This window comes from Leopardus geoffroyi, chromosome D3 (assembly GCF_018350155.1).
Source record: "Leopardus geoffroyi isolate Oge1 chromosome D3, O.geoffroyi_Oge1_pat1.0, whole genome shotgun sequence".
NCBI lineage: Eukaryota > Metazoa > Chordata > Mammalia > Carnivora > Felidae > Leopardus > Leopardus geoffroyi.
In genome coordinates, this window is record NC_059339.1 from 39,875,427 (window position 1) to 39,895,644 (window position 20,218).

At 41.2% G+C, this 20,218-nt stretch overlaps 1 protein-coding gene and 1 long non-coding RNA gene across 9 annotated transcripts in view; one reads left to right on the plus strand and one right to left on the minus strand.

The window, feature by feature from the left end:
- Positions 1-20,218, plus strand: part of DLGAP1 (DLG associated protein 1) — a 902,804-nt gene that overhangs the window by 397,463 nt on the left and 485,123 nt on the right. The gene's annotated exons all lie outside the window — the stretch shown is intronic.
- Positions 5,223-12,474, minus strand: LOC123588597. The gene is made up of 3 exons (XR_006707924.1): positions 11,917-12,474; positions 9,080-9,342; positions 5,223-5,736 (listed from the first exon to the last, which is right to left on the minus strand). It is a non-coding gene; the product is annotated as an uncharacterized LOC123588597 (long non-coding RNA).

Genomic DNA, 20,218 nt, shown 5'->3' on the forward strand with positions numbered 1-20,218 from the left:
TTGACTTCCCATCAAGTAGCTTGAAAGCGGTCACGTGAGCTCTCTGTTGAACGAGCAAGGCCACTTGGGGGGAGACAGACTGAAACACTGTGCACCTGCTGGGTAGACTTACAGAGGATTTGCACAAGTAGGTCATCATTTTAGTTCCAAATGTAGCTTCACTGATGCCACAGTCATCCATGCTTTCAATAGTTTAATGCAAATATATTTGTAAGCGCACCATATATTTTATTATAGCATCCAACAGGAAATCGACTCTATGCTATACATTAACTAGATAAAACTCAGCTACTTTTTTTAAAACCAGAGTGCTTCCTTTAACAAATAATTTCTTAACCTTCTCTACCAACATGGAAACAGTCCAGAAACCCCCATGTTATTAACATGACAACACCTGGCTTATTCAGAAATCAAACTTCTGTGAAGTTATAATCATTCAGACCAGTGATTTCTTTAATAAATACTCACTGAACACCTAGTAGTTTTCAGACGCTGTTCTCCCACTGGGAATGCGGTCATGAACAAAACAGACAGGAAAACTCTCTTCACAGAGTTTACATCTTAGTGTGAGGAGAAAGACGATCAGCAAAATTAAGTAGAATCTACCTATGTGAGGTCAGCAGGTGATAGCCGCTGCAGAGGGGGGAAAAAAATCAGAAAAAGTGAAAGCCATTTGGGGGCAGAGAGAGGGTTACAAATTTAGATGGGGCCCCGGGTGAGGACCTTACTGAAAAGGTGACAGGTAAGGAAAAGCCCTGAGGTAGGTGAGGGAATGAGGCATGGGTGAATCTACGGCAGGACTGTGCACAGCAAAGGATGTGACAAGTGCCCAAAATACAATATAATTGGGAATTACCCTGTACGAGAAAGAGCAGTGAGAGTGGGCATTAGGAAGCCGAGATTTTAGGGTGAGCCCCTGTAGTGCGCACCTGGGTGACTGTTAGCAAGTCGCTCAGCACCTTGAAGTTCAAGTAGAAAATACGGCATGGGCCTGGGGAATGGAATCCTGTCTGAGTTTCTTACCTCCTGTATCCATTAATGACTGAGCCCTAAGAGGAGGTTAGATGGCATTTGGCTCCTTTAATCCATGAGGCACAAACATACATGGTGCATTCAAGAAAACTCTCCATCAGGGACACTCACTTACAGTAAAAGGGCGCCGTACTTAAATGTGGAACTTCAATAATCTAGAACACAAAATGACACCCCGTACCTCACTCCCTGAAACTCCTACTACTAGGAGCGATAAGGGTAAAGGGGCGTTGCAGTAACAGATTTCACTTTTCACGAGTGAGAGGCACTAACAGTTTGAGGTTTCTATTTCATTTGATATGGTGCATTATTTCAATACACGGTGTGGCGTGCTTTGTCCATGCATTTATTAAAAACTGTGCAAGGTCTGATAGTAGTGTATTTGCTGCCAATTGAAATAGGAAGTTGAATTCAACTTAGGACACTGAGATCCCATAGAACAGAGCAAGGTAATGTGTTCACGGTGTTAATGTTATGATCTGCCATGGGCGTTTATATTTCCTTAAAAAAATACTGCGTAGAAACACAAAAGGAATAGGTACGCATATCAACACGGAGAGATGGTTCCCTGTATATTTATTTGCTTTCAGTTGTGCTGGGGAGGAAGAATTTCCTGTGCCCTTCAAGCTGGACTCCTAGCTGGACTTAGAACCAAATTGACATGAGACAGATTAACAGGAGAAAATCAAATTTAATAGTATAGGTGCAGGGAATCCACACAAACACGGAAAGTCCAAAGACAGGCAGCATGATGCTATATGAGCTAAGAAGAGGGGTAGGAGTCTGAGGATACACAAAGGGGAAAATGACCATTGCGAGGAAGTGTGTGGAAAACAAAAGCTGCCCTATTATATAGACCAGCTTCTTAGGTAAACAGGTATCTCTGTTGATAGCTCTCTTGCAGCCAGTTGGCGGGGAGGTCAAGAGCTTTTCCTGAACCTGCTGGGATTTGATTGCTTTTAAATCAAAATAATCTTCATGCCAAAGTGGCCCATCTTGAGATAGCCTGCCCTTGACCCCTACAGTGTAAAACTCCACTTGCATTGTTAGCACCTCATAAGGGAAAGGAGCTACATTTTTAGAATCATCTCGGCTGCTTTGGGTTTTATTCTAAATGTTTCTATTGGGTTCCAGCTGTTCTATTTGGTTCTATTTTGTTCTATTTTGGTTCTATTTGGTTTTCAGCTGTTTCTAGGAAAGACACACTTTATTCTTCGCCAGATTGAAATGATTTATTTTTTCATTTGTATTGAGGTAGATGAGACTGAAACAGATTGGCTTATCAAAGGCCAGTTAGGGAAGGCATGGCCATCTCGTGCTACTTAGGCAAAACCATCATGAAGGCACCACAAAGAATAATTTTAAAGTTCAGCTTTAAGTAAAATCAATATTATTCAAGGTCATTTATTACTCAGGCTTTGCCCAGTGCTGCTGCCCTGGAAAGTAAATCACTTTCGTCACCATAAACTGTGGTGTGTTTTTTCTTCTACTTTGCTATGTTTCTGTTTTCCTAACAATGATATTCTAAGTTGATCTCAAATAAATAAAAATTTTACTTAGCAAGTGAATCTGTATTAACAAGAACTGCAAAACTTTCCTCCCTCTCTTGTAACCGAACTAATGTGAGTTCACTCCTTGGTGAGTCACAGATAGCAACTGCATCAGGTGAGTCGTCAAACAGAGGAAACTTTATTTGCAGCACATAAGGCGATCGTAGGGAATAATTTCCAAAACCCTGACTCCTTGAGCAAGGGTGGATGGGTTCCTTTTATGTAGGGTTGGAAAGAATATTTTAAAAGGGCGTCCTTGTCATCATTTGTAGAGACAGGCATAAGGTCCTGCAGTGCCTTAAGAAAACATGCCTATTCATACATTGTATGTTATGTAAATGAGGCTTGTATTCCTCCTGGAAGTTCCAGGGAGGCTAGTTTTAGTATTAGAATGAGGACAAGGTAAATATGGGTCACTCCATGGGTCAGCCCATGGTCCATCTGCACAGACTGAGTCAGGAGTTAAGCACAATCTCATCTCATCACCCCAGTGGTCTGGGCTGCCCAACTCTTTGTCCAGAGAGTCATTATTGCTTGAGACGTAGTTTTGCTTTCCATCACAGGATGCTATGCTGTGGGGTCTTTTGCCTGAGTTAAGAGATAAACCGGAAGGAAAAGCTTAAGGAAAAATGTGAGACCAAGTTTGGGAAGTACAGGCAGTTAGGCAGCCAAAATCCGGTCTTGAAGTCCAGCTTGTGACACTAAGGAAAAGAGAGGGAGAGTGAGGGAACTAACATGTTTTGAATACTTAGCATGCTCCATATTCTGGGCTACAAAGTAAAATACGCCATTTCATTTAACCTTAATACAGTATATTATTATTCCTGTTTTTAAATGGGCAGTTGAGGGGCGCCTGGGTGGCTCAGTCGGTTAAGCGTCCGACTTCGGCTCAGGTCACGATCTCATGGTCTGTGAGTTCGAGCCCCGCGTTGGGCTCTGTGCTGACAGCTCAGAGCCTGGAGCCTGCTTCAGATTCTGTGTCTCCCTCTCTCTCTCTCTGCTCCTCCCCCGTTCATGCTCTGTCTCTCTCTGTCTCAAAAATAAATAAACATTTTTAAAAAAATGGGCAGTTGAGACTCAGAGAAGTCATATGGTAGGTGCATAGTAAAAACCTCGCAAGTCTCCATACTTTTCTCAAAGAGAGCATGCTGATTTCCATTATCTAGCCCCTGATTGCACTGACATAGTATACCCTTGGCATTGAACCTAAGAACAGCAGTGTGGTTGCAGTAGAATCTGGATGGATCCAGGAAGCAGGCGGCTATCTCTCTGGCTCCCCCACCACCAACCCCCGGGACACACTCTGCTTCTGCACTGCTGGGACAGCTCCCCTATGCAGACTGAGTCTCCCTGGGGCTGAACCACCACCCCTACAATTCACGTCTTAATAACAATGACGCCTTGCGAAGTGACAAAACTCTCAGACTCCCAAGACCAAATGCCAACTGATAACATTCGTTTTGTGAGATATTTCAGGACTAAGGCCAAGGAGAAGATGTTTGCATCCCTTTTCTGAGAGGTAGTTGCACTAAATGATCTAAAGATCACAGCCCAGAAAGTCACTGTGTGACCAAAGAATCAGAATTAGGACAGAGGGCACTACTAAATGGATAGTGGTGTATGCTATGATCTCCTGGTGCTTTTTAAAATCTAAAGAAGCAGAAGTGACTGCTTATAATCAAAGCTCCTTCTTCTAATTGGTAATGCAGACTCAGAAACACTTATTTTCTAAACTATTCTATTTGGTATTTTTTAACTCCCTGATAATACTCAACCCCTAAGTATTTCTTACCCAAGAGATGATGAGGGTTAAGTGTTCTACCCTGAAACGCATAAAAACTATTCCAAACCAGGAAAAGCAGATTTGGCTTCATTATTTCCTTGATGCAGCATTTTTAAATCCTTTTTATTCCTTACGTGGAATGGCATGTGAGAATCTAGATACCTCAAACTGTGCGAACAAGGGACATTGTGTGACCCTTTTAGACAAAAAGCCACCAACTTACCCCAAGAATGGTTTGCAACAGTTTAGAAGCCTTAGCCTAGCACTTCTTAGGCTGAATTCAGCTCACGCTAACTTGCGTGTGTGCATGGCGGAGGTCAAGAAGAATACGTTTGAGAACCATCCTTGCCTTTCATAAGCACAGTCGAAGCTGCACGGGCCGGAGAGCATGCTTCGACATAACCCTGTCAACGTGGAAAGTCTGGGAAAAGCAGGCACTGTTTTGACACTAAGACTCACTTCCCACAATAAGGAAGCAGATTCAGGGTTACTTGTCTTGTGGCTGGCTGTATTTGGCTATTTTAGAGATGGGAGTATTTGGCTATTTTAGAGATGGGACTGCTTGGATCCTAATAAGAGACTGTTTCAGATCAAAGTAACAATTTTCTAAAAATACTCCTGATTTCCTTGGCAACTGAAAATGTCAGTCTGAAGAGTTTCTTAGTGGTCATGTAAAGAATCCAGGAAGTATCCTATATATATATATATATATATATATATATATATATATGTGATATACATGTGTATATATATGAGGTACATGTGTATATATGTTAATAAATATATAAATTATATATAAATAATATATACAATATCAATAATATAATAAATATATATGTTAATAAATGAATGAATGAATAAGGTTATGGTTAAATTAACATTCTCTCCATATATGGTCCTTTTCATTTGTAACTGCCAGCTATAAGTAAGACTTCGGTACAAAATGCCAACTGTAGAAGGTAAAGATCTAAATTCAAGAAACTTTTCATTTGATACTTGTGTTGTGTGGGGAACAGCAGTGTCATAGTAAAAGTAAAGTGAAAGGGCCTTTGGAGTCAGAGAACCAAGACTTGAATCAATTACGGCACCATGGGCCAGTCACTTTTACTACCCTGAGGTACTGTTACCGCATTGGGAAAATGGTTATAACAGCAATACTCACCTGTGCTTCTGCATATAGCAAACGAGAGGTGAAATACTCAGTGATGTGTAGGGTGTGCACACCCTGACTTTGGACATGGTCAGAGCTCTTTCCCTGTACACGCTCCAGGCCTCAGATGTCCCTTCTGTCATTTATCCTCCGGTTGTCTTATTCACTGCTAAATCTCTAAAACCTGGAATTGTACATGCTTCTTAGTGCACAAGAGGTATCTGTGGAAAAGGGAGAGCAGGTAGGTTAGGTGATGATCTTATCCAATTTGCCCAGTGTTTGTGTCTTGCTCTCTCCTTCTGGTCCTTTGACATTGACTCAGTAGCATGGCCTACCCAACTCATGGTTTCTGTTTTACTCCTGGATTATAGTCTTATGCGTCAGCCTTCTAGGTCTCAGACACTACAGCCCACAATCAAATCCAGTGCCCTTTCCCATCTCCAGGCATGCCCTGGGTGCTCCTTGGTTAGACACCAAGTGCTCCTTGGTTAGACACCAAAGTGCTCCTTGGTTACTCTATAAGGACAAAGAGGTGTTTCTATCATCACCATCCCACCAAAAGTGAGGCTTTCCAAGTGCGACACCCAATGGTATGCTCTTCACCAAACACTTCTGGTCTCCCCTTTCCGGTACATAAAGGACCATACTCCTCTAGCTGTCCAGAGTTAGCTGTGGCCACATGAGTTGCTTTGGCCAAGAACATATGAACATGATGGCCACGTTGCTGCTTCCTATCAAGCTTTCAGAGCCAGAGGAGAATTTGTCTTTTTCTTGTCTTGATGAACACAGAAGAAAATACTTAGTGAAAAACCTTAGTATTGATAATTCCGGCAGTAATATTCACTTGGCCCAAGTCAGAAAGTGGAAGCCTGCCAGCTGTGTTGTTTCCTGTCTGCACTGGCCCTATTAGGGAGGCTGAGTTTCCACAGGATGTGAGGTCAGGCCTCCATCACTGGAAGCTCCACACTCAACCACAACTTTCCCTTCCAATCCTAAAACTGAGCGAGAATATTTCTGATGCTGCTAAGTAATCTAAAAAGGGAGTAATTCATGGATGACTTAAGAACAGAGCCAACACCCAAATAATTAGTAAGTTGGATATTTTTATATACTGACTATCTCAGAGATTACCAAAGAGAGGAGTTTAAATTTGACTTCCAAAGCATGGCTTGTAATTTTGCACTTCTTGATTAGACTCAAAATTTATAAAAAGCTTTTGGAAAGATGGGAGAGGTACAAGATCAGAAGGGTCATAACAGTCACAGAGAGATAAATGCCAAAGGGGAAAAACAGAAATTCATGAGTTTACAAAATACAAACACACTTTCACATAGATGCACATACATATGAACACATGTCCCCATGTATGTACCTTTTTGATTAAGTATAAAATGCAAAATCGTTTTCAAATATAATTTGGTAAAATAGAAAGAAATGAAAAACCAGATTCAGTGCTAGGCCATTCTATTTTTGTCTCTGCCTGTACTGCCTGAACAATTTCAGATGACCTCGGCCATCTTCTATCTCCTACCTAAAATGTGTGTTTGAACCAGATGATCTCCAGAGTCTTCTAATTCTAATAACCTATTGTCATTCCAAGTGAGTGGGAGCGCATTCTGTCATAATAAGGAGAAGAATTAAACCAGTACGTTTTGAAAAAATAAATGTATTGATTCAATTATGCCTGACTCCTTCAAAACATCTTTTTGAGTTAGGTTATGACAAGAAACATAAAAAAGGTGATAACACTGAAGTAAATTGGGTTCAGAGAAAATACAAGAATGCAAGTACACTCACTAAAAGGGTAAATATAGCTGTGATTACATGTTAAATGGCTGAAAGCCATAGCAAAAAAAAAGTTGACTATGAGAATTGAATAGCTTTCCTAGTGTTAAAGGCTTAAAGAAAAAATATTCTATGTAACACATTTTTAAAAGGATAAACTGGATAATATTCTTGGTAGGATTAGTTAAGTCAGCCCTCCTCCTACAAAGTGAGAAAAAACAATAAAAAATAGGTAACATCTTGGAATAGGCAATTCACAGTCAGAAAACCCTAAGTGGGTAATAATTATTAAGAGATGCTCAAACAGCATAAAAATCCAGAAAATACTAATGAAGGGGCGCCTGGGTGGCTCAGTCAGTTAAACATCCAACTTTGGCTCAGGTCATGATCTTGCAGTTCATGAGTTCAAGCCACAAGTCAGGCTCTGTGCTGAGCACTCAGAGCCTGGAGCCTGGAGTCTCCCTCTCTCTCTCAAAAATAAAATTTTAAAAATTATTTTTTAAAAAAGAAAATACTAATTAAGGCATCAATAAAATGCCAATCTATAATCATAAGACAAAAACTAAAAAGTCATGCAATATCAAATGCTGGTGAAGATGTAGAAAAATGGAGACCTTCAGGCAGCTATTTGGGAAAATAATTTCACTGAATTTCTTGAAATTAACTATGTACGTATCTAACAATTATACACACGCTAGCAATTGTACTATTGGATATTTCTTCAGAAAGTCACTCAAGTGCTCAAGGAAAAAGTGTATTGATGCTCATGACAGCCATTGCCATTGGTAAACTTACCAATGCATGCATAGGATGGTATGTTATGGAGTATAAAAAACAGTAACTTAGATGTAATTTCAGTAACATGGATAGATCTTTAAAAAAAATGTTGAATAGAAAAAGTTAGAAAGATATTTATACCACAGTATCATTTATGTAAATTAAACATGCTCCATGCCCAAATTGTTCAAAGCTTCTGTGTGTGTGTGTGTGTGTGTGTGTGTGTGTGTGTGTGTGTATAAAAGTAGAATAAAAGAACACACTTTAAATATATTCTAGAAGCTGTCTCAGGGGGAGGGAGGTATGGAATTAGTGACCAAAGATCATAGAGGAAAAAAGTTAAACTGCAGGGAATTCTATAAGAGGGTGTTCTGTGGATTGATGATAATAAAATATCATAAACTCAAGTCTACAATCATCTTAAACTTGGTTATCTGAGGTCCATATTTTTTAAAAAGTTAAAACTTGAAAAGTTGAGAAAAACAAAATTAAGAATGTGTGAAAAACCACCATAAAAACACCAGCTGAATTTGAGAGGCTTTGTGAAAGCTGGGCTTGAATCTCACACACGGTGAATTTACAGTAGTTTCGAGGGTTGGCCATTCTCACTTGGGGAGAGCAAAGGCGATAAAAACTTGCTATGGTCACGGTAGTGGAGGGTGGAAACTGTACCTAATTCATTTGAGGGTCCCCTGCCCCAGCACAGGACCTGGCGCTTTACAGATACTCACGTCTGTAGAATGAATGAACTCACATTTTAAAAAGAAATCTTGGGGCGCCTGGGTGGCGCAGTCGGTTAAGCGTCCGACTTCAGCCAGGTCACGATCTCGCGGTCCGTGAGTTCGAGCCCCGCGTCAGGCTCTGGGCTGATGGCTCAGAGCCTGGAGCCTGTTTCCGATTCTGTGTCTCCCTCTCTCTCTGCCCCTCCCCCGTTCATGCTCTGTCTCTCTCTGTCCCAAAAATAAATAAACGTTGAAAAAAAAATTTAAAAAGAAATCTTACTCTTGTGGCTAAGCCTTGGGACAAATCTGAAAGCAGGAGAGAGGTTTTTCCATTAAGTAAACAGTAATAGCTAGATCAATTGCACTCAGTGCTGAAGGTCAGGGGCTCATCATGATAGTCATTGCAACTGGACAGTGCTGTTGTTTGTGCCCTGATTTATATTACGGGTCAAGTCTTTCAGAATAGGAGTCCAGGTTATTTTCTTCCTTGAGACTGAAGCTGTCTTCAGAACAAGGTTTAGCCACGCAATGACTTCATTAATGCTGCAAAAGAAGGAATGGACCTGTATTAAGACTTTGTCATTCTCACACTTGAAAATAGCCAGGTTACTAACAATATTAGAAAAGGAAAACAAATCTACAAAATCATTAAATGAAGTCGCATTGCCATATCAACCATTATCTTTTATCCCTAGTTTTAAGAACATAGTATCGTGTGCCTTGTTAGTGCCTGTCAGTAAATAATAATGTCGGGGCACCTGGGTGGCTCAGATGGTTGGGCGTCTGACTCTTAATTTCAGCTCAGGTCACGATCTCAAGGTTGTGAGATTGAGTCCTGCACTGGGCTCAGCGTTGAGTGTGGAGCCTGCTTGGGTTTCTCTCTCTTCCTCTTTCTGTCCCTCTCCTGCTTGCTCACTCTCTTAAAATAAGTAAATAAACTTTAAAAATGTAAACAATGGTAAATAGTCCATTATTATTTTTGCATTATTTTGGATTATTCTCAATTTCTTTCAGTGCTGATTCATGCATCAGACCTCTATCTTGGCAACATTTTGCACCTCTTCCCTTTCACGCAGAAAACACACAAATTACTGTGCCTCTGCCAACCCCATCATTTTAATGGTACCCTGTTGAGGAATATTTTAACAGAAGACCATGAGAAGTGCGAATCTTACAACAAAGGGTATATGATTTATTGTTGGTCGAATTTCAGGCTTCAGGGGAGATGCATGTGTATGTGATGGGTGTATAGGTGTGTGCCCGTATGTCTCCTGTCCTAGATGTCCTGCACAGGCAAAGCCAATGATCCAGGCTAATGGGTCAGTCCTGCAAGATAGAAGCATCTTGTTTAATTACACTTATATAGATTAAATGCCAGGAAGAGATCTGACTGTCCTTTAAACTAGAAATAAACCAATTTCTGAGGTGACCAAAAAGTTACATTTGTGGTCGCAGACAGAAAAGAATATTCTTCCCCAAATACTTTGAATGAAAGAGTTAAACAGGCATGTCTAGAAAATACACATTTTGCATAATAAGATTGACATTATTTTTTTATTTGAAGAAAAGACTTCCTCTTTTACATTAAAAAATGAATTCTAAACACACTTTATATTTTTAAGTTTTTAAAAAATAGTTTATTTGAAATATTGGGATTCTTTTTAAAATACATGAAAATGACAGCAGCTTTTGGGATCTACATAAAAATGATTTAATCTTTATAGGAACAGATTGGTGAGTCACAGTAAAAATTTATAGTTAGCACATTGAATTTATGCATTTTTGTTCGTGTCATGATAGCTTAAAGATACTTAATAGATTATTTTTTAGTCTTTAACTGGATAAGTCTTGAGCAACAGACAGACTTGTGGATTGTTAGACTCTCCATTCGTTTGAAGACCACTGAGAAAAGAAGGTGAAGCATCTTTGAAATTACCGTGTAAGTCATGGGTAAAACTCATTCAGTGCAAGCATCTAATTATATACCTTTTTTTTTTTTTTTAATGTGGATGTTGAGGAAAGTAAGGGGCATCATCTAATGCAGGAATGCGTAATGTTGGGGAAGTGTCTTTGTGATTCAATTGCCAGCGGCAAGGTGAGCAGGTCCTGACGCTCAGAATGTGCTCAGAAATGACCTTGAGAAAGAACCTTAGATCATGATTATGTTAGTTGAAAGGGCTCCAAGTGGAAAGAGTCATTAATTTTGGAAAGATTCAATCAATGATGCTTTTCACTTCACTCTCCTGCTTCACAAAAGACTCTTAAAGATGTGAAATTTCCTCTCAAACTCATGTAGTGCAATAGTGGCTATTTTACAGTGGGGGTAGGGGGGCTCACTTGAACCTCGATTCCCCAAATCAGAGCCCCTTTTGGAACTTTACCTTCTACTTTTCCCCCAAGGCTGAATAATTCAGAATCTGAGTCATTGTAACGATTTAATCCCATGACCAAGTCACAATACAGATAGGAGAGCTGAAGTTTTCTGCTTTCTCCATGGTCTGTTATAATTCTGTATTTTCCTACAGCCTCATTTAAATCCCTCCTGATGAAGTTTAAGTCCTTCGCTTATCATTCTTCCTTCATAATAGCCACTCTTCATTCAACAAATATTTATTGGATGTCCTTCATGTACAGATTATATGCCAGTTGCTCTCCCTTAAATATATTGTTATTTAAACTTGCCAGTTTTCATGGATGCTGTGATGGGCCGTCCAGATACCCCTTTAGGTATTTATCCCACCCCCTGCTGGGAGTGTTGGCACCGATGCCTCTCAGCCACGTCCCTTCTGGGGAACTGCCTTCAGTTGAAAGGAGCTGTCACACACAGGGCTATGCGTCCTCTCCAGGGCAGTCCACGTGCAATGACTAGTCAGTGAGGGGGACACAAAGGCCCAGCCCCCTTTCCTTAATTTGGGATAATTCTGAAGGGCCATCCCAGCTCTCAAGTTCAGCACTTTCCCTCACCCAGTCCTTCTTCCCTCGCTACTTTAGTGGTAGTTTTCCCCAGTACCACCCCCACCCCCATGGACCTTCCTGCTCTCAAATCCCCATCTCAGAGTCTGTCTCCAGGGAACCCAACTTAAGATAAAAAAAAAAAAAAACACCGTAAACTATCACCTGTCAACCGTCCTTCACAGTTCATCCTGTTGTTTCCATCATCTCTGTTAGTATCCAGAGCATCACTGTTTCTGGTTACCAGATTTCTACCACTTATCAGATGCTAGCCATCAAAAAACAGCAACAACAAAATGACTATGATTTTACTGCCAAAACTGAGCAGTCTAACTGGTGCCATGCGAGTCTATCTACCAGTGTCCAGATTATACTTGAAGAGGGTGATAACGCTGATCTTCAGTGCTACCTTGTGACTGTGTGTGTATGTGTGTGTGTGTGTGTAAAGCAATCATTAACTGGTCCAGCAGAATATTTTCAGTGGACTCTTCTCTTGACCCCACTTTCTGGTATAGCACATTGTGTTGTGAGTAGATTTAGTTGTACAGTTGAGCCTTGAACAGTGTGGGGGTTAAGAGCACCAAACCCCTGCACCGTGGAAAATGTGCATGTAACTGTTGACTCCCAAAAAACTTAGCAGCCCCCTGCTTACTAGAAGACTTACCAATAACGGAAACAGTCTATTAACACATATTGTTATATATGTATTATATATTCTATTTATAATAAACTAGAGAAAAGAAAATCATAAGGAGATACATATATATTATATGTTATATATATATATATATATATATATATATATATATATAATATATATATCTGTCCTGTATTTACTGATACCATAAGTTTGCATCCTCTGGTTAGAAGACAAATATCTGTCAGTACCTAATCAATATTGCCTTATATTATACAAGTCTATTTCTAATAATTGCCTTATATTATACAGTCTATTTATAATAAACTAGAGAAAAGAAAATCATAAGGAGATATATATATATATATATATATATATATATTATATATATATATATCTGTCCTGTGTGTGTGTGTGTGTGTGTGTATATATATATATATATATATATATATATATCCTGTATTTACTGATACCATAAGTTTGCATCCTCTGTTTAGAAGACAAATATCTGTCAGTACCTAATCAATATTGCCTTATATTATACAACACACTGTAGCTCTGTATTACTAACACTAGACATCGAAAGTGAAAGGTAAGGTGAATAAGAAATTCATTTTTATTTATAGGTATAATGATGCATTGATTGATAATGAAGAAGCAGCAAGATGAGTGCTTAATGTAGCCTATTGTAATGGATACAGTTGCTTCATGGTAGCCCAGTCTGTACCCTAGTGAATGAACTCTTATAAAATCTTATGGTATACAGGATTACAGTCATATTCATAGTACAGTATTGAAAATATTGTTACATTAAAAAAAAACACTTACCTGTGATGACAGGCTGATACATAGTTTCTCCAGTTATAGGTGGGGGGCGGGGGGAGAAGGCAGGGTATGGAGAGAGGGAGAGAAAGATGGCAGTCAGAGATATTGTGTGGTAATTCTTTGAAAGCAAAGAAAACTAACACATTATTAATTTTATGTTAAATATCACTGACCCCATGCCTGTGAAAGGATAGGCTATCCCACTTCCATACAAATCTGGTTTGTGATATTCTACGTGATGAATACTTAAGCAGTGATGACGAGGAGGACAGAAAATGTTTCGCATAGTTCTTGCCATACAGTTATGATATTTTCACATGAAGACACAACGGATGTTTATTAACGGTGCAGCATAATGATTACTTACTCTTCACTAAATGGAAGTGGATCATCCTAAAGGTCTTTATTGTCATCATCTTCCTGTTGAGTAGACTGAGGAGGAGGAGGGGTGGTGGGGGGGAAGAGGTGCAGAAGGTAGAAAGGAAGACAGAAGAGGCGGGTGCAACTTTACAGAAATACGTATTTCATAATTTGACCTTTTTTTGCTTTTTCATTTCTCTAAAAAGCTTTCTGTACAATACCAATCTTTCTTCCTCTACGTACTTTAGTTTCAGCACCCATATCATAGAAGAGTCCATGTTGTAAAGGAAGTCAAAAGCAGTCTTGAATAATCAGGATTCTTCTGCCAGATTATCTAACGTCAATTTGTTCATGAAGACAACTCCTGTCCGTCAAGACAACTCTTAATTCATCTGGTGTGGTGCCTGTTAATTCGGGAATTTCTCCAAGAAGCCCTTTACCTCATGGCCTTCTTGCCATGTCCACAATCTATTTCATGATTTCTTCGATTTCTATGTCATAATCTCTATCATAAATCCTGTGAAGTCATGTGCAACCTCTAGACACAGTTTTCCCCAGCAGGAATTCACTGCTTCAGGCTAGATGGTTTCCATGGCTTCTTCTGTAACAACGGTGGCATCTTCAGTGGTGTAATCCTCCCAGACTTTTATGATGTCTGGTTTGGATTCTCTTCTAGAACACGGACAATCCTTTCTATGTAGTACTGTGTGTAATGAGCCTTAAAGGTCCTTAAGACTGATCAAGAGGCCAAATTGGAGACATTGTGTTTGTGGGCAGGTAGATCACTTTGACATCTTCAGTGTTGAATTCATGGGGCTCAGTGGAGGGGCGGGGGGGCAGGCGTGGGGCGCAAGTGCGTTGTCCAAGATCACTTTTAAAAGGTGGTTTCTTACTGGCAAGTTACTTCCTGGCTTCAGAAAGAAACATTGGTGGAACCAATTCAGAAAAAGGGTTCTCATCATCCAGGCCTCCTTGCCATACAATCACAACTCTGGCAGCTGGCATTTATCTTTTCCCTTCAAGGCTGGAAAGTTAGCAGCTTTATAGATAAAGGCAGTACTGATCATAAACCCACCGCATTTGCACAAAACAGTGCAGCTTGCCTATCCCTTGTTGCCCTAAAACTGGTGCTTACGTCCCTTCTTTACTAATAAATGGTTTTTGTGGCAATTTTCTTTTAGAATAGAGTACTTTTGTCTGCCTTGAAGACCTGTTTAAACAGATATCCTTTCTTAATGATTTTCTTCATGGCACCTGGGAATTCATCTGCTGCCTCTTGGTTGGCAGAATCTGCTTTTCCTGTTGTCTTGACATTTTTTTAAGCCAAATCCCTTTCTAAAATTATCAAACCATCCATTGCTGGCATTAAATTCTCCAGCCTTAGATCCTTCACTTTCCTTTTGCTTTACGTTGTCGTGTAATAACTTCCCTTTTTCTCAAATCATGCTGGAATCTATAGGTATGCCTTTCCTATAGCAATCCTGCATCCCCATAAAAGCTGCATTTTCAAATCAAAAAGGTATTTCACAAAAAGTGCAAGGTTTTCACTCCGCTGCTGTATCTACAAAAGCTTCGTGAATTTCCTTTTTTTTTTTTTTTTTTAAGGTTACTTTATTTTGAGAGAAAGAGAGAGAGCTAGCAGGGGAGGGGCAGAGAGAGAGGGAGAAGAGAGATCCCAAGCAGGCTCCCTGCTGTCAGCACAGAACCAGACGCAGGGTTCAATCTCACGGACCATGAGATCACAACCGGAGCCGAAATCGAGAGTCGGCCTCCCAACCAACTGAGCCACCCGGGTGCCCCATGAATTTCCTTTTCTTAAAACGGTCCTCACACTGGACTCGTTTATCTGGAACTGGTTGGCAACCACACAGCTGCAGTCCTCAATCTTCGGTACTTACCGAGCCCCTCGAGTTTTTCTTGTAAGGTCAGGACGTTTCTGGGCTCCTCAGGAGCATTTCTAGCATCGTTAGTGGCACGTCATATGGGTCCTGCGGTGTTATTTAAGGTTTTTGAAAACTAGGTGAGAACCAGGAGAGATGACTTTTTACTGTGCTACTTAATTGACTGGCCAGACCAGCTGCTCATGTGGACATGATTAGCATCGTGGGGAGTTTTAAGCAGACACTCCCAACACTGAGCTCACAAAAGCAACTGGGAGCGGTTGGAAAATCCCTGCGGTGGTGTAGTTTGGACCATGGTTAATTTTAGCAGTTATTTACTACTGTACTTATCCATTCGTTTATTTCTCTTGACTGCAAATGGTACCATGTACAGCGTGTGTTTGTGTGCACAAGTGTTGATAAATTCTGACCTCTTACAATAGGTTTGTTTGTAGTTCATGATAGCGACTAAATAAACTGGACGAATGTCTACGTATATTTTACGCATTCGTGAATACCTTATCCCGGTCTTTTTCGGTATTTCTAAGCCATGCCGTTCATCGGCAAAGGTTTCAATTTGTCACAGATCTCACCCAAAAATTCCAACGTATTTATTCAAAACAAGCCGCATACAGACGGACCTGTGTATGAGTGGACCCACGGGGTTCAAATTCATGTGGTTCAAGGGAAAACTGAAGATCGTTTCACCAATCGGCAGAACAAACATTGAGCACCAACAAACCATTTCACCTGAGCACCTAGGTTTAGCGTGCAGATGAACTACTTTGTCTTCGGCGTCAAACATTACACCTTATATATACATTTTTTTTAACGTTTTATTTATTTTTGAGACAGAGAGACACAGAACACAAACAGGGGAGGGTCAGAGAGAGGGAGACACAGAATCTGAAACAGGCTCCAGGCTCTGAGCTGTCAGCACAGAGCCCGGCGGGGGCCTGGAACTCACGGAGCGTGAGATCATGACCTGAGCCGAAGTCGGCTGCTTAACCGACTGAGCCACCCAGGCGCCCCGACACCTTATATTTAAGTCCAGGCTGGGTCGGGAGAGCAAGAGAGTCCTCCTACCTGAAGAGAGAACGGTTTCAGCAAGGCCACTTGTGGCTTGATCTGTCACCTCTGGTTATACCGGGGGTGCAGAAACCGTTTACAGATGTCCTTTGTATGTATTTGAAGAAAGTGACTAAGATCAACCACCTTTTCTCTAGTAGAAAATTTAAGACTTTTTCTGTGGCTTGTTAGAAATCATTATTTTTGTCCCTGAACTCTGGGGAAAACAGAGCATTCAGTCCCAGAATGTTCCTGTTTTCTTTCCCACTGTATTTTACTTTATTCTCGCTTTCTTTTTCCCTTCCATTTATCAAATACTTATGAAGCATCATTAATCCATATGAGGGTCCTGGCTTACCTACTTGGGATATATCAGGGAACAGAAGGCCCAACCCCTGCCCTAAGTTGCTACCTTTGTTCACTCTCTTGATCCTACTACCTAGGGGGCCGGTGGGGGGGAGGGGGGGAGGAGGGGGCGGCGCGAGAGAAACTAGGAAAGGATGTTGTTGATTATATGTTACATATTTTCAGATCACATTTTCTGCACACGCAGTCCTTATTTTAATTCTGTGTTCAGATCACATGGCTCATTCATTTGCTTATAGTCTGGGCTCACTTTTATTTTGACTACCACAACGTGATTTGGCGTGTGACTAACACTGAAAATTCTGCCCCCTTCTTCATCATCTGTAAATATTGCTGGAGGGCTGAGGGGCTGGGAAGGTGAAAGGAGGAAATCCTTATTGTGCATTTAGTACACGCCATGTGCATGTCACATAAGATAGGGCATCTGATCTGCACAATGATACTGGGAGTTGGATACTATTTTCATCTCTATTGTACGTATGAGAAAATGGAGACAGAATTTGCAAAACTTCCTGAGGCTCACACGAAGAATAAGTGACTGGCCAGGACTGAACCCAGATTCATCCGCCTTGTCCCTACCATGCTGATCGTGTAGGTAGAAACATCACACTCAGGCCTCCCTAACCTGCCGTTGTACCCAGACCTGGAGAAGCAATTTCGCCGATTCAGTAAACATTTTTAATGTGTTGATGAACTTGAGCAACAGGACTGTACGGGCATAAGAAATTCAGAAGTATTGCAAAGCTTGGTGCAGGGGCACCTTGCTGACTCAGTCAGTAGAGCATGTGACTGACTCTTGATCTCCAGGTCAGGAGTTCAAGCACCACACTGGGTACTTTAAAGTTTACTTTTTTTTTTTTTTTTCAACGTTTATTTATTTTTGGGACAGAGAGAGACAGAGCATGAACGGGGGAGGGGCAGAGAGAGAGGGAGACACAGAATCGGAAACAGGCTCCAGGCTCCGAGCCATCAGCCCAGAGCCCGACGCGGGGCTCGAACTCCCGGACCGCGAGATCGTGACCTGGCTGAAGTCGGACGCTTAACCGACTGCGCCACCCAGGCGCCCCCCAAAATTTACTTTAAAAAAAAAGACTGGTGTAACACTTGAGGCTTCCTTCACGGTGACTGCCACCCATCTCTTCACGGGTCATCTTCAAGGGTGACCTCCAGCTGTATGTACACACCCATGTACTCAGATTCTTCCACAGAACCTTCTCCAAGAGAACCTACGGAAGAGTTTCCGTGTATCCTGCTTCCCCCCCCCCCCCCCCACACTCTGTCTCCTATATCTTTGAAATGGGAGTCCTTGAAATAGCAGTCTTGGGGGCAAAGATTGAAGACCACAAGAAAGCCAGATTGTTGTGGGGAAGTTATTGGAACTAAAGGTTTGTTTCTTTTTTTTTTAATTTTTTTTTCAACGTTTATTTATTTTTGGGACAGAGAGAGACAGAGCATGAACGGGGGAGGGGCAGAGAGAGAGGGAGACACAGAATCGGAAACAGGCTCCAGGCTCTGAGCCATCAGCCCAGAGCCCGACGCGGGGCTCGAACTCACGGACCGCGAGATCGTGACCTGGCTGAAGTCGGACGCTTAACCGACTGCGCCACCCAGGCGCCCCAAGGTTTGTTTCTATCAAAATCAAACACACTCTGAAATCTACTGCAAATTGACATTGGTATTATATTTGTAAAAAAAAATTTATTTTCTTTGTCTATTTAGGCATCTATAAAATTAAAGGCTAAATATCCATGTTTTGTGCTGGTCTCAGCCTACCCTGTAATGCTTGGGAAGTTGATAAGCTTAAAGTCAGGGGTAGGGCATATGCTAACTCAGAAAGTACATATCTAAGTAGGACCATAGTAGCAAATCCTAATGACACAATAGTCTGAAATCCCCTCAGTAGCTACTGTCCCAAACTTGAAGGGTCCCACAGTGAAGTAAAGTCAGTGACCTTGGGGGCCCTAGGAGTCTGGTCAAAGGTTTGGGGAGTACTGTGAAATATTTTAACATCGTGGACCATCTAGTATAGGTGGGTATGAATCTGTCCTGAGTTGGTAGACTGTTCCGTATCTCATCTAAACTAGTCTCTTAGTCCTCACAATAGGTCAGTTCGGTGAAAGGTTGTGTTTTGTTTTGTTTCAGGAGGCTCCCCAAAATAGGCCTGAATGATACAAGTACTTGCATCGGGCTTTTAATAAGAGGCAGTGCTATGGAATAAAAAGCAAAAGTTAATGATTGGGAGGTTGTAATCCCAATTTCTGAGTTCTGAAAGCAGCCAGACAGGATTTCCAGATATCAGGCTTAAAGCGTCTTCAGATGGAGTGAGGACAGACGGTAGGTAACATTCTGATAGAATATCTTGGGTTGCAGTTTGAATATCTCTGGCGATCTCTCTGAGTGGCCCACACAGCACTAGGCATGAGGACCTTCCGAACAAGAGTTGGTGTGGTGATTTCTCTGAAGTTTATATCAAGTTCTCCCACTTCAGTCTGCATGGCTTTAGCAAGAGGGCAGTTTTCGTTCTTAATGATTCCAAGTCAGAAGTAGGGGAAAATTGGAAATGTTGGTTTAGAAAGTTGTAGCCAAATATTAGAGGAAACTAGAAGAATTCAGTATCCAGTCCAATTTACAGGTAGAAAACGAAACCTCAGGGGCGCCTGGGTGGCTCAGTCGGTTGAGCGTCCGACTTGGGCTCAGGTCATGATCTCGTGGTTTGGGAGTTCGAGCCCTGCATTGGGCTCTGTGCTGACAGCTTGGAGCCTGGAGCATGCTTTGGATTCTGTGTCTGCCTCCCTCTCTGCCCCTCCCTGGCCCGTGCTCTGTCTCTGTCTCTTAATAATAAATGTTTAAAAAAATATAAGAAAACGAAACCTCAGACAGTTAAGAGCACTGGAATCTAATATCCACAAGTGTGCATTAGTTTCTCCTGAAAGGCAATTTTTTTCTCTCTATAATTACCCCCACTTCGGTCAAAGATACCCACAGTAAAACTAATTTGTTTGCAAATTTAGTCTAGTTTCAATAAACTTGACCTATTTACATAAATGCAGCAAAAATGACCATATAGAATTTATAACCTGCTTTGCCAGAACTTTTCATAAGAAATCTCAGATTGAACTTGTACCAGACTTGCCTGCAATACCTATAGGTTTGGGTTCGTTCCTCTCTTTTTGAGGTCCTAAAAATATCCTGAGGTTCCTACACCTGCCAGGAAGTAACCTCCTTCTTTTTAAAACAATTTTAATGCTTATTTTTGAGAGAGAGAGTGAGCAGGGGAGGCAGAGAGAGAGGGAGACACAGAATCCAAAGCAGGCTCCAGGCTCCGAGCCCC